The following is a 14117-nucleotide window of genomic DNA, read 5'->3' as shown; positions in this document are numbered from 1 at the left end:
AAGTTTTTGTGATATCTTGTTTTTGCTTTTGTTTCTGCCAGGCTGCTGCAAACTGTCTCCGCCCTTTAGACACTAAATGCCCCTCTCAGTAAAAACTTTTGGGAAGGAAACATCAGTCCCTCCCCTGATCACTGATATGCGTTTCAAACCTGTATTGCAAAGTACGGTGGCCCTGTAAGTCATCAAAACGAAGTGCTTTTTTTATCGTGTTTACACGATCGCGGTCCTAGAAGCCCACTTCATTAGAATCATGTTAATACGATCCCGGACCTTAAAGGGTTAAAGATTCAGTTTAACTAGGGCTCCCGATTGATGGATCCGGTAAAGGTGCTCCGCGTGGAGTGCAGGATGCACCCTATAGCCTGGACATCGGCAGTTCAAGACCAGGCTAGTCTACTGCCGACCATGGGCGGGAGCTCTCAGGACGCGGCACACAATTGGTCGAGCTCCGCCTGGAGCACCAGAGACCCCTGTTGACTGGCCGGGCGCCTGCGGGCTTGCCTGTAAGCTGCCCAGAGCTGCGTTGTCCTCCGACGCTGTAGCTCTGGGCCTGGCTGCATGGTGGGCCTGCAGAGTAAAAAGAAGCGGTTGGCTGACAGCGTGTGTTCATCTTCACCGCTCCCAAGTCAGCGCATAAGTTAGCATTAAAGTATGTACAGAACCTTTCAACAACAAAGCACCCCCTAATGTGTTTGAGTGTTACACTGTAAGACAGTGAGTAAGACATTTGTTGATTTTTCCAAATTCGAGGTGTATCTAGACATGTACACTATCATCTGATTCCAACCTCCAAAGTTTTATTCTTAAGTTTTATCATAAAAAGCACTCACATTCACAAGCACAAAGACACGCCAAAGCTTAATACTTTACCTGGTACAGACCAACTTCCATCCACCCAGCACAACCCACCCAAGGCCTTGTTTCTTCTGGGTAACTCTGGCTCTCGGTAAGGTGTGATAATCGCTCTCTTCATTTTCAAAACCTTCCAACATCATGAGGGCATTTCATCCATATGATATGACTCATCTTCTACTTGCTATCTGTCACAAGGATTACAGCAAGCATGCAGTATATCAGACAAACACATATAAAACCCATCACCTTTATAACAGCACCGCTCAGCACACACACGCATCAGGGACAGGTTAGACAAAATAAATACTGGGTTAGGGTAGACAAGTCTCCTCTACTAAACAGTACTGTAGCAATAATGTGTAGAGTCGCACATTAATGTACGTAATCCTACTTGCTTTCAAAAAGGCCAATCATTGAACTAATGATGGGATGCATGCTAATGAGAACTGTTCTGTGATTGGATAATCACAGTCCTGTCTAGTTCCCGACATTACATAACCCCATGTAAAACAACACGGAAGCATCTAAGTGTGTAAGCAATTCAACAACACTTCGGCCTGAAAATAGCTGCCAGGATTCATAACTACTCGCTCGTAACAAACCGATGTCATGGCCTGAGTAAAACACCACTGCTGGAGACAACAAAGACTTCTGGAAGAAAAGATTTGATTTAGAAACGATGGACAAATCAGGAAGCTATGAAACTTTATTTTAAACTGCTTAAACGTTTGCAATAATGAATAAGATCCGAGGTAATTGCAAATGGTGTTTGTGTACAATCTCACTAATCAAAAGCAGTAATGTTAAATCTGATTGAAGCTGAACTGAACTTTCCAAAGTGACATTAAAAGAACAAATCATATCTTTAATGAAGAAAAATACTTTCCATAACTGATGCCGTTTAACGGAAATCAGATGAAGACAAATGTTTTATGAAATAGAATACTGAAGTTACTTAAAACCAAAGTGTTTTATAAAACAGAACCTCCAAATCATGCACATCTGCTGCACAACATGTACAGCACATCCTCTGTATAAAATGCTAATATATATATATATATATATATATATATATATATATATATATATATATATATATATATATATATGTGTGTGTGTGTGTGTGTGTATATGTATATATATATATATATATATATATATATATATATATATATATATATATATATAAACACACATCTACAAAAATTGAATGCATTTCCTGATTATTTCCTTGGTAGTTAAGAAGAGGAAGCACATTTTAGACACTGTTGAAAACAGGAAACACTACAGTAGTTTCAGATCATAGTAAAGATTATTGTGCAGAGGAATTGTAGTGAAAGGCCAAAGATAGAAGAGAGAGATAAGAGTGTGTTCACTGTCAGATAAACAAATCCTCCACTCACACAATATCACACTTTTTATTATCTTTCAAATGACATTTAACATTCATAGCAAGCAAGATGTACTATATAACCCTGTGTGGCACAGCAGAAGCCCTTCTGTTGTAAATAGCGTGGGTGTGGGAATGGAAGGTTGACAGCGATGGGTTAAATCTGTCCCTGCCAGCAACCATAGGTGTGGCCATTCCCCAATTAGGTAATTGATGCTAATTGGGGAGCATTCACATGTATAAAAGCAAGGAGAAATCACTTGTTTGAGAATGGTGTTTGGAGAAGGAAAGCCAGTGAAGGCATTGCTCAGCCTGGCTCTTGTAAACGTATGCTTTAGCGCTCAATCTGCTGCTTTCCAGCTTCTGAGTCTCCTTCCTGCTGGTAACAGTTTGGCCACATGATGCTATCCTGTCACACCCTGAAAACCACAATACTAAGTGATACTGTAGCCTATGTGTTCTTCTAGTGCAACATACATTTTAAAGTTGTCACTTATGAGTCAATGGTCAATTCTTACAGAATTATAACAGAGCCTATATAGTAGAATAATTGTCATCCATCTACCTTCTATGTACAACTGGGGGATTTTCAAATTACGTAACTTGGTGTCTGGCTGTCATATTTCTCAAAACAAATACATTCCTTATTGAAAATTATATATTTTTAGAAATGTAACATTTGAATCTAATCTGCACAATAACTTATACATTTTAAGAACATTTTAGCCTTTTTTGTACTTTCATATTTTGAACCTCATAACTGACCCCTGTACCAGAGATTAATTTTTAAGTTTCAGAATTATGTTTTTACACAAAAATCTGAAAGGATTTAAGTTGTCCCTAAAACATGCATTAAATATGAGAAAAGCCATGTTATGTTGTATTTATACAACGTTTTATGTATAATGAGTATCAAAAGAAACTTATCACTTATATTTGGTTAAATTTCACTAGATATGATCGAAAAATGACACTCTGTTTTAGAGCAGGTGTAGTGACTTTTTATTGTGCTGACTAATAATTGACATCATGAAGATGCTGCAAAATGATCTGTCGATCTTGGGCAGGTGTTGTGACTTTTGGTCTCCCAGTTCTGTCATTGACAGAGTGTGTCTGGTTATACTGTCTCGCCAGGTTTGAAATCTGGCTGTCACAGTCACAGTACGCTGCCTTAATCCAGCCTCCAACATGCCGATTGCACAAAGGCGCTGCTCTCTTGACAGGTGTGGCATATTGGTTTTTTTTGTGATTTTCTTTTGCTTTTATTCAAGCTTGCAACTCAACAGCTGAAATCACTCCATATCCAGTATCCAATCAACTGTCTCACTAATTAGGTGATTAAGTGCATGTGCTTCAGCCACAGTCACTCCAGCGTGTCATGGTCAAGGATGAATGATTGAGTGATTAAAAAGAAACCAAAAAATTTCGGCAATGTTCATCATTTATATAACTTATTTCTTTTTGAAAATAAATGTGTTATAATAGTGATGAGTTTCTTTTGATGACTGACTTTTTCTGTAGTAATGACAACATATCAAAGTTTTTCAAACAAGGTGAAAGGTCAAGAGTTTCTGGAGGGAAGGACTGTAGACAAAGGTAAATAAACTCTACATTATTTTTAAAATTGTATTGTTTAACTCACTAGTGCAGCCTGGCACAGTTGTGTAGCTCATAACCGACACCTCTAGAAATACATGGAAATACAAATATTTACCTCATCGTTAATACATTGTCCTTGGAAAACAATGGCTGTCCTGTTTGTCGAAAATGGACAAAGAAGTGTAATTTCTCATAAACCAACACCTTACAATTTTTCTCATAACCGACACTTCAAAAACAAGAAAATATGTCAGCTAAGAGAAGTTAGTGTCAGTTATGATTTTTGTTTATATTACTTACTTGTATACTTTGAATAATTAATAACACAAAAATCTCATTATATTGATACAGTTTTACATTTCCTTCCAGATCCGGATTTTCTCTTAGAGCTGATAGTAAAGATATCACTGAGATGTCTTTGTATACAGCTAGGCTGAGTTGTGTATTTGTGTGTACAAAAGCTGTTATAAGTTTCAGACAATATGCAAGGCAAAGGGAAAGCTAAGATGAGCAATGCAGAGAAGTGCAGACGATACAACGAAAGGCCAAAAAATGATCTTGAGAGACAAAATAAGTACCTAGCAAAGGAAAGGGAAAGAAGTAAAAAGAAATACATACCAATAAGTGAAGTGTCAGATAGTGTACAGAGAGGTAGAAGAAATAATTGGAAAATGGCTTTTCATAAAAAACAGAAGACAGACTGACAATTAAAGGAACTGACCACTGTCACTCAGCCTGTCACTCCACAATCAACACCACCACATCCTGTAAATCAGTAAATAAGTGTGCAGAAAGGCCCTCTGTATCTGGAGCAAGCAAATGCATGAATCATCATGCACCTCTCATAAAAGTCTTGGGAAAACAGATAGAAATGAATACGTCCAAAGAAGGTTCCTTGAGGAAAGATAAGAAAGCTGGAAAGACAAACAAATAAAATAACCATAGATTCTCCAGGGAGGGTTACTGAAAAAATGCTGAAATAATGCCAAGTGAGTACGAATGTGAAGAAGGCACTTCTTTTTCATAATGTGATGAAAGTTCAGTTTAAGAACATGCCCCAAAAAAATTTAAGCATAGTATTCAAGAAATACAAATTAAAGAAATGTGCAGCCCAGTCACTGCAGAAAAACCACAGGGCTATTACCAGCTTTAAAACTAACCAAAAGAAAGAGAAGACATCTGCTAAGGAGAAACAGAAGATTAACATGTTACAAAAACTTTAAAGGTTGCTGATTGAGTATAAGTTTTAAAAAAAAAATACAGATCAATAATTTGATATAAACGCTGTATCAGTCCAAATTACATAGTTATTTGAAAATGCCCCTATTGGGAGCAAAGTGACAAGCAAGTTTCAAAGGATAAAGAAGCCAATCAAAAATCCAGTTCATCAAAAGCAAATGTTATGCTATAGTAACACTGTTCACTGCCAAGCTGATCCCAATACCTTTTCACTATGTTTATTAAGTGTTTGGTATCCAGTGTTAAGCAAACAGAGGTAATGGTCATTGTCTACATGCAATTTTTAACAAAATAAAAAAAATTAAAACACATCAGACCTGCGAAAATAACACATTTGTTGGCCACCTATTAAACCTACTCTCTGTGCGGAATAGTGTCCCTTGACCCTTTACGGTCCTATGTCAGACCAGGTCCGACATTACAATTTTCCCTTTCCAGTCCTATGTCAGACCCTGTCCAGCATCATCAAAAAGATGTCGAGTACAGGTCTCTAGTCGTTTTTTCGCCGGAAAAAGCCAAGAAAACCTCTCAATGGCTGAGTGAGACCGATAGGAGCCGGGAAAAAATAAAAACAAAAATAAACGGCGAATCTGAGCAATATACAGAGGCCTTGCACCACAGAGATAAGACAGACATAAACAAACAGGATAGCTTCTTCCTCATCCAGCGCTCAAAGAATACCAGACATTTGCAGAGCTTTTTGAGATGTTATAGTAATAAAATAATGCCTTGGATCACATTATTGAGGAGTTTGGTGATAAAACAAGTGATCAGGAGATGATTTATCAATATGCACGACTATGAAGTATGTGATAAATACAGCGAACAAGGGGTGGGGTGAAGCTGGAGATGCAGTACTGAGTCTCCTGTTGATATGCAGTGCCTTTTCAACCTGTTTTACTGTGAAAATACTTTTAAACAGCATGTGTAAAATAAGCAGCGCGTGTGAAAATAAAGTGGACCTGACGCGCCTGACAGGTGCTGAATAAATGGACAAAAGGTTAATGTGGAAATAATTAAAAGCCAGTGCAATACAGACAAGACTCAAAACCAACCAATCAAGTAGTGAATTTTGTTCCTGCCAATCCACTCCCTGTCAGCTCAAATGATGCTCCATCGAAAAGCAGTTCAGGCTCTATCGTACACGGACTGTTCAGTAATTGCTCCATTCATTTCTCAGGCAACTATTTCTTTATTGCTTAGATCAGTGATTCTCAAACTTTTTTGTTCACGAACCACCTGAATTTTGTTTGGATCTCGGTGGACCACACAATAAACAGTATAGCTTACTGAAAAATAAGCACATAAAAAAAAAAAAAATTCACTATAATATTAAGAATAACCGTACTTACCTTTCTTTGTTATAATGCGATGCGTGGGCCTCTTTCTGTGAGAAGTTATTTTAAAGATTGGCATTTAAAAGAACGGTTCTAGTTTACTATTTTAGTGTTTTATTTGTATCCACCTCCACCAGCAGGGGAAGAGTACCTGCTAGTTCCACCTCCACCACTGTGGGAGGACTACTTGCCGCTCCCACCTCCACCAGCAGAGGAAGCATGTCTGCTGATTACCCCACTGCAGCCAGAAGGGGAGGAGCCCCTGCCACCTTCGCAGCCAGAAGGGGAGGAGCCCCTGCCGCCTTCGCAGCCAGAAGGGGAGGAGCCTTCGCCCACGGATGCCAGTTCATCATCGCCCAAGGATGCCTGCCTTCCACCGGGTCCCGCTTCGCCTGGGGTTGCCGAAGGTCCCTCTTCGCCTGGGGTTGTTGAGGGTCCCGCTTCGCCTGGGGCTGCAGAGGATCCCACTTCGCCTGGGGCTGCAGAGGGTCCCGCTTCGCCTGGTGCTGCATGTGTCTCCTTTCCTTCTCCTAGGGTTTCTGAGGGCTCTGCTTCGCCTAAGGGAGCTGCCGGCTCTGCGTCACCTGGGATCGCTGCCGGCTCTGCGTCTCCTGGGGCTGCTGCCTGGCTTGCATCCCTCGGGGTCACTGCCGGTCTTTCTTCGCCTGGGGTCGCTGTTGGTCTTGCTTCGCCTGGGTTCACTGCTATTCCTGCAGGACCGCAGGAAACACTAGGGCCGACGCCTCAGAAAAGGGGGTTGCCAGCTACAAAGAAGGAGGGAGCGGTCAGGAGACCAGCTCCCTTTACGACAGTGTGGCCGGAGGCCCACCTGAGGGTGCTGCCGACTACAAAGAAGGGGGGAGGGGTCAGGAGACCAGCTCCCCCTATTGCAGTGCGGCTGGACGCCTATCAGAGGACACTGCCGGCCACGGACAGGGGGAAGGTCAGGAGACCAATTCCCCCTGCTACAGTCCAGCTGGAGCTTCATGCCAGGAAGACATGGGGGGAGGAGGACCTCCCACCATGGCCACCCCCATGGATTATTCCAGACCACTCTTCTGGGACTTTGAGACTGAGGGTGGAGGTGGTCGTTGGGGTCATGTGTGCTTTGCACAAGGGGAGGGATATGTAACAGGACGAGCAGCCCTGTACAGTGTTTATTTTTAGAACAGGGTCTCCCCTACCGCCCCTGTGTTGTGTTGTATTTGTTTTATGATTAATTTATTGTATTTGTTATTGTTTTGACAGCATAGCTGTGCATTTGTTTTGTTATTGTTTTGAAGATTTATGTATTTATATATGACGGTGAAGTGCCATATTGTGTTGTTGCTTTTGTTTGAGTGTGTTCTGGCAGAGGCAAGGTAGTAGCTTGTCCTCTGCCAGGAATAATTAATAAAAAACCTTGTGCAGAAGGTGCCATCTCCCGAGTTAATTATGTAAATAGGCAAGATTCACAGCCTACAACTACCGTACAATCAGAAAAGTTTGTTTTATGTTTTCGTCCCGGCATTACTGGACAGCACAAATACAATTAAAAATAATAAAATAAAAAAAACAGATTTTGTATACTTTTTTTTTGTTTGTTTGTTTGTTTTGTTTTTTATTTGCGTATTATTTCTGATACACCATGTTGTACATCGAGAGGTTTCCTGGCTTTATGGAGTGCCTGCTATCATACATTTTCACTAGTCACATTGGTAAAGTTCAGTGCTTTCACTTAAGTGAAAAATCACAGACATGTCAACAAAAATCACTTATATATTGCAAGTCACAGGCATTAAAAAACAACAGCAAAAAACACGGTCTGGGATTTTGTCATGGGTAATAATAATAATAAATAATAATTATTATTATTATTATTAAGAATAAATAAAGAATTGAGTACATCCATGTATCTGCTTATTGATAAAACCCACTCCACACTTCTAAAGTCTCACAGTGTTGTGGTTATTATAGTTTAGATTTGTCTGTGTATAAATTATAATTGTAAGTACAACTATGTTTATCATGAACACGTTTGTTGCAGATGGTTCTTGAGATCAATCTTGGCAGCTGCCAATGTACAACAGCCAGACACTTATCTAGTTTAAACGCCAGTTTGGCAATTAAAAAAATGACAGCCGCTTGTCTTTCATACAGTTCTGGTAGTGGCATCCCACATCCACACAACACCTTGCCCTTTTTGGAAAATTACTCATACAGTGTACAGTAGTACAATTAAAAGCAGATCAATTACATACGGAAACTGGCTGACAGCTGTTTGTTTTCAGCAGCTCCGAGGCTATGTGTGCGAGCACCAACTTACCCAGAAGTCCACGCAAACCTATTAGAAGATTAATAAAATGTCGTCGAACAGGCAGCATAAAATACTGTTTCAAAGACAAAGAAAGTTCTACCAAAATCTCTAAGCGGCAGCAATACAAACAAAGTGAACGATTCAGAAATTACAGAAGAACGCAGTTCAAATTTTAAACACACGACTTCGGAGTCCTCGTGTTCAACGAAAAGTTCACATGAGATTTCATCCAGCAAGGTACCAACAGTTCAGCTGATTAGTTAACAAATCTTGGGTAATGTACTGCATTGTACTGTTATTGTAAGCAAGCACAGTAATGAAATTACTATTCACTATTACCTATCTACAATTTGTTTTGGACTGCCTTTTTTTAAAAATAAGTTATTTTTTTCTGTGCAGAAAAATAAATCTGAAAAAGTATTGCGTACGTAGGTTATGGAAATAAAACATACTTAGATGCACATAATTGTTTAAGTTAAAAATGTATACATTAATATTATATTATTTTGAATAATAGTTTTTATTTATATTTAATAAACTTCAATGCTAAAACATTTTCTTTTTCTGGCGACCATAAAGAAAAAAATAGGAGCCTGCTGGCACCTAAAATAAAAAGCTTACTTTGAGCACTGATGTAAGATATAAACCACGACGGGCCGTGCAGTTCCCATGATATATACCATACCTGGGCTGGTGATAAGGCCCGAGGCGTCAGCCAAGGGCCTTTAACCACCCCAAAAGTGGTTTATATCATTGGAACCGCATGGCCCAAAGTGGTTTATACCGCTTATATTACAGTTATCTGTTATTTGTGGGAATAAAAATAATTAAAAATAATTAAAACACATTTAAATTAAGATAAAACCAGAAACTTTTAATGTGTATACATCAACAGTGTAATATAGTCCCAAATTGTATTTATTTTAATTCATTGTTCACTTATTAAAAATAAATTGCATATGTTCGTTTATTGTGAATTTCTGCATCAAAAGTGCCATCTCACTAGAAACTAGAGGGTTGAGCACAAACTGTGGTGATGGACAGAGTTTCAAAGGACACTAAGGAAGTAAGGAGAACAGCTGTGATGGAGACTGAAGCCGGATCTTGAAGTGAGTTTGTTAACTCGTTATATGCGAGGCACACATATTCTAGTACGTTTTCATCCTTTTGGATCTCAAATTGAGATTGAGAACCGCTGGCTTAGATGAGATTACCTAGATCTTATCATTTTTGATACTCAATGCTCAATCTTTGATACTCAATATTCACATTCCTGTAACCATCTGTGACGGAAAGATGAGTTCTGGTGATGAATCTTCCTCCCGACCTGTGAGGGCGCTAAAGAACGAGAGGAGAAGTATCTGGAAGGGCTGGCCTGACAGTTAGTTTCCGGGTCAGGGAAGTGGGTCAGCCTGGAAAGAAGTGCGACTCTGTTGTAAGACCGTATTGATTTGAAAGGTAAACGAGAAGCAGCTGCAAGTAATAAGGCAGCTGCAACCGTTTACCTAGATATCATGCAGGATTACATATAGGGGCCAGGGTAACGCTGATCTTTTCCTTCATTTGGGTAAACGTTCGGAGAGAGAGAAAGAGCGAGAGAGGAGCTCTCGTTACAGAAGATTACGTGTTGTGTTTTGTTGTGTTTGTTTGTAATTGTCTGCGTTTTGCACCACCAGACAGTTAACTCACCTATCCGGAGCTGTCGATCAGGGTCAGCACGATCCGGAGCACCACTACACACCATACAAGCTGTGTCTGCACCGAGCACCTGCACGTCTTCACGCACCCAGGACTGGTGACCGCGTCTTGTGTTTTGGTTCGGGACTGTGCCCTGTTTTTGTTATCCCCGCGCTTTACACATTGTTGTGTATAGACGAGGATTTATTATTTTACGGTCACCAGACCTGGGTTATAATTAAAGCACCCTTTTTTTCACTGAAATACTGCATCACTCCTGCATCGCATCACCGCTACACTTGTTCCCCTTACCAGCCACTTTGCCACACGTGGTGTCAGATTCGGGATTATGGACTGCAACACGCTGGCGGAGCTGCTGCAGGCGCTGGAGAGCAGACGTGACGAAGAGGAGAGAAGGAGGGAGGAGCGCTACAAGGCGCTCATTGAACGGGTAGGGCTGGCTGTTGCTGCAGCGACGACCCCGACCACAACACCGGTGATGTCGCCCCCGAAGGCACGGGCGATGAAGATGTCGGTGGAGGATGACCCGGAGACGTATTTAGTGGCGTTCAAGTGGCTGGCTACTTCGGCGGCTTGGCCGCGGGAGTTCTGGGCCAGCCAGTTGGGACCCTGTCTGATCAGGGAGGCTCAGGCAGCCTACCAAGCCCTGAGTGACCATCACGTCACCGATTACGACCTGGTCAAGCAGGCTATTCTCCACCGCCTAAACATCACTACCGAGACCCACCGGGTGCGGTTTAGGGAGTACCGGAGGGCCCCGGAGACACGCCCCAGGGTGGTTACAGAGCGGTTGTGCGACCACATGGTGCATTGGCTGACCCCCGGGAAGACGACCGCCCAGCAGATGGGGAAAGCCATTGTGATAGAGCAGTTCTGCCATGTGGTCGGCACCGAAACCCAGGCGTGGATACGGCGCCACAACCCCGACACCCTGGAGGAGCCTGTCAAACTGGCTGAAGACTTCGAGGACTCCCTGACTTCTGCCCGGGTCGGAATCCTGTCCGCCCCTGCACTTCAGAGCAGCCGACCTCTCCCTCCCTCTCCTCCAACACCACCACCCCCCTCGTTCCCGGGACCCAGACCTCCTACAGCACCGACCCCATTGGGCCCCCTTGCCTTCCCCCCATGGAGACCAAGGGTGGCCCCCAGCTGGGGTAGAGGTGCTGCCCCTGCCCCGCTGCCATACCAGCAGCGGGACAGATTTCTGACCTATGCCCCCCCTGTCCCTCCTATTTGTTTCAGGTGCAACCAGCCGGGACATCTGGCCAGGTCATGCCCCGCTGCCATGGAGTGTGACGTGGTCGCATGCAATTGGGCACCTGAAGCGGGTAAGCGTGGGGAAAATGGTCGGGAGGGGCCTTGTCTGATTGACGTGGTTTTGGGAAATGTGAAAACCCACGCGTTAGTGGACACAGGGTGTGAGCAAACCTTGATTAGGACAGCTCTCTTGGGCGGTGTGTCGTGGCGGCCACAAGGTCAGGTGGCCATCTCCTGTATCCATGGAGACACGGCGGCATACCCCACACTAAAAGCATATTTATCGGTAGGACCGATAAAACGTCACCTTGTAGTCGGGGTGGCAGAAAGGTTGCCACACCCAGTTATTCTGGGCAGAGACTGGCCAAAATTCAAAGAATTAGTGCAAATAATGGCAGTCTCAGCCACACACGTAAACGTGGCAGGGAAAAGAAAGGAACAGATTGGTGATGTGTTTCCTTTTCACCCCGAAATGTTTTCCCCTCTTTTCCGTCCTAGAAAAACAAATAAGGAGAGACGGACCACGAAATGGGAGGGAGCGTCTTTGAGACAAGGCTGGGGTCTGGTGGGAGAGTGCTGTAATGGTAACAAACGCCAGTCGAAGGAAGTGGGAATGCAGTGCGACCGAGAGGGCGAGGTTACTGGACCGACTAGGGCAGAGGTTATTCCAGCCCCTCTCAATGTACAGGACCCGTGGTACTCAAGCGCGGACCTAGTGTGGGGCCAACAGAACGACCTGTCACTGGTGCACGCTTGGGGGCAGGTCCGGTCCATTGAAGGTAAGGATGTTGATGGCGCTGGGGCGCTAGTATATCCACATTTCAGTATAAAGGGGAAATTACTGTATAGAGTAAACCTAGCCGTGGGCACAGGACAGCCTGTAACACAATTGTTGGTTCCCCCGTCTTGTCGGACTGAGATCATGAGGCTGGCGCATGATATCCGTTTTGCGGGGCACCTCGGAGCAGAGAAGACTAGGGAACAGATATTGGCTCGATTTTATTGGCTCGGTCTTCATACTGATGTGTCAAAATATGTAGCCACATGCCCAGACTGCCAGCGAGTAGCGCCGGGTCGAGTGCGCCCCGCCCCTTTGGTCCCACTGCCCATTATTTCCACTCCTTTCGAGCGCATTGCAATGGACATAATGGGCCCTTTGCTACCTTCCGACTCTGGGTATACGCACATATAAGTAGTGGTGGATTATGCAACGCGATACCCGGAGGCAGTTCCATTGAGGTCCACTAGTGCAGCTGCAATAGCCACCGAATTAGCGCAGATTATGGCTAGAGTAGGGATCCCCAAGGAGATTTTGACTGATCACGGGACCAATTTTGTGTCCAATACATTACAGCAGGTGTACAAAATATTAAAAATACGTCCCATCAGGACGTCCGTTTATCATCCACAATCGGACGGTTTGGTTGAACGCTTTAAAGTCGATGCTGAGGCGATTCGTAACACAGGAGCAGAAACATTGGGCATCGTTTCTTCCCTACCTACTTTTTGCGGTGAGAGAAGTGCCGCAGAGTTCAACGGGGTTCTCCCCCTTCGAGCTCCTGTACGGCCGGCAGCCTCGCGGCATCCTCGACCTGCTGAGGGAGGGGTGGGAGGAGCACAAAGGCTCGTCCAAAAATGTAGTGAAGTATGTGCTCCTACTACGAGATCGCCTGGATTTGGTCGGTCGTTTGGCCCAAGACAACCTCAGATCGACTCACCACCGACAACAGCAGCATTACAACAAAAATGCACGGATTCGAACCTTTCGACCAGGGCACAAGGTAATGCTGCTACTTCCCTCCTCAGAATCGAAACTGTGTGCTAAATGGCAGGGGCCATATGAGGTGATTTGGGCTATAGGGAAAGTAAATTATGAAATTAGACAGCCCGATCGCCGAAATGAACGTGAAATTTATCATGTCAATTTGTTAAAGCCCTGGCAGGCAAGGGAGGTCTTATTTATAGCCCCAGGCAATATGGAGGATGATTTAGGTCCCTGTCCAGAGACCCAGAGCACAAGAGCGATTTCTATGGGGGAACAATTGGTTCCGGATTAGCAAAGAGAGCTGCGTAAGCTTATTGAGGAGTTCAGCAATGTTTTTTCTGACGTGCCCGGCAGAACAAACTTAGCTGAATATGACATTCTCTCTCCACCAGGTGTCACAGTGCGAGAGAGACCGTACCGGATCCCGGAAAGCCGGCGAAGTGGCGTTCGCAAAGAGGTATGGCATATGCTCGAGCTTGGGGTGACTGAACCTTCCAGGAGCGAGTGGTGCAGTCCGATCGTCATAGTGGCTAAGAAAGACGGCACCAACCGCTTCTGTGTGGATTTCAGAAAGGTGAACGCTATTGCTAAGTTCGATGCATATCCCATGCCTCGGGTCGACGAACTTTTAGACAGACTGGGAAAAGCGAAGTTTATTTCCACTCTGGACCTGACAAAGGG

At 43.5% G+C, this 14117-nt stretch overlaps 1 pseudogene; it reads right to left on the bottom strand.

The window, feature by feature from the left end:
- The window catches only part of LOC121309221, a 160862-nt pseudogene extending 153454 nt beyond the window's left edge, over window positions 1-7408 (bottom strand).
- Between the last annotated feature and the right edge of the window lie 6709 nt (window positions 7409-14117).

This window comes from Polyodon spathula, chromosome 3, assembly GCF_017654505.1.
Source record: "Polyodon spathula isolate WHYD16114869_AA chromosome 3, ASM1765450v1, whole genome shotgun sequence".
Classification (NCBI taxonomy): Eukaryota; Metazoa; Chordata; class Actinopteri; order Acipenseriformes; family Polyodontidae; genus Polyodon; species Polyodon spathula.
The sequence above is the reverse complement of the archived record's forward strand: the minus strand, read 5'-3'. Positions and strand labels throughout refer to the sequence as shown.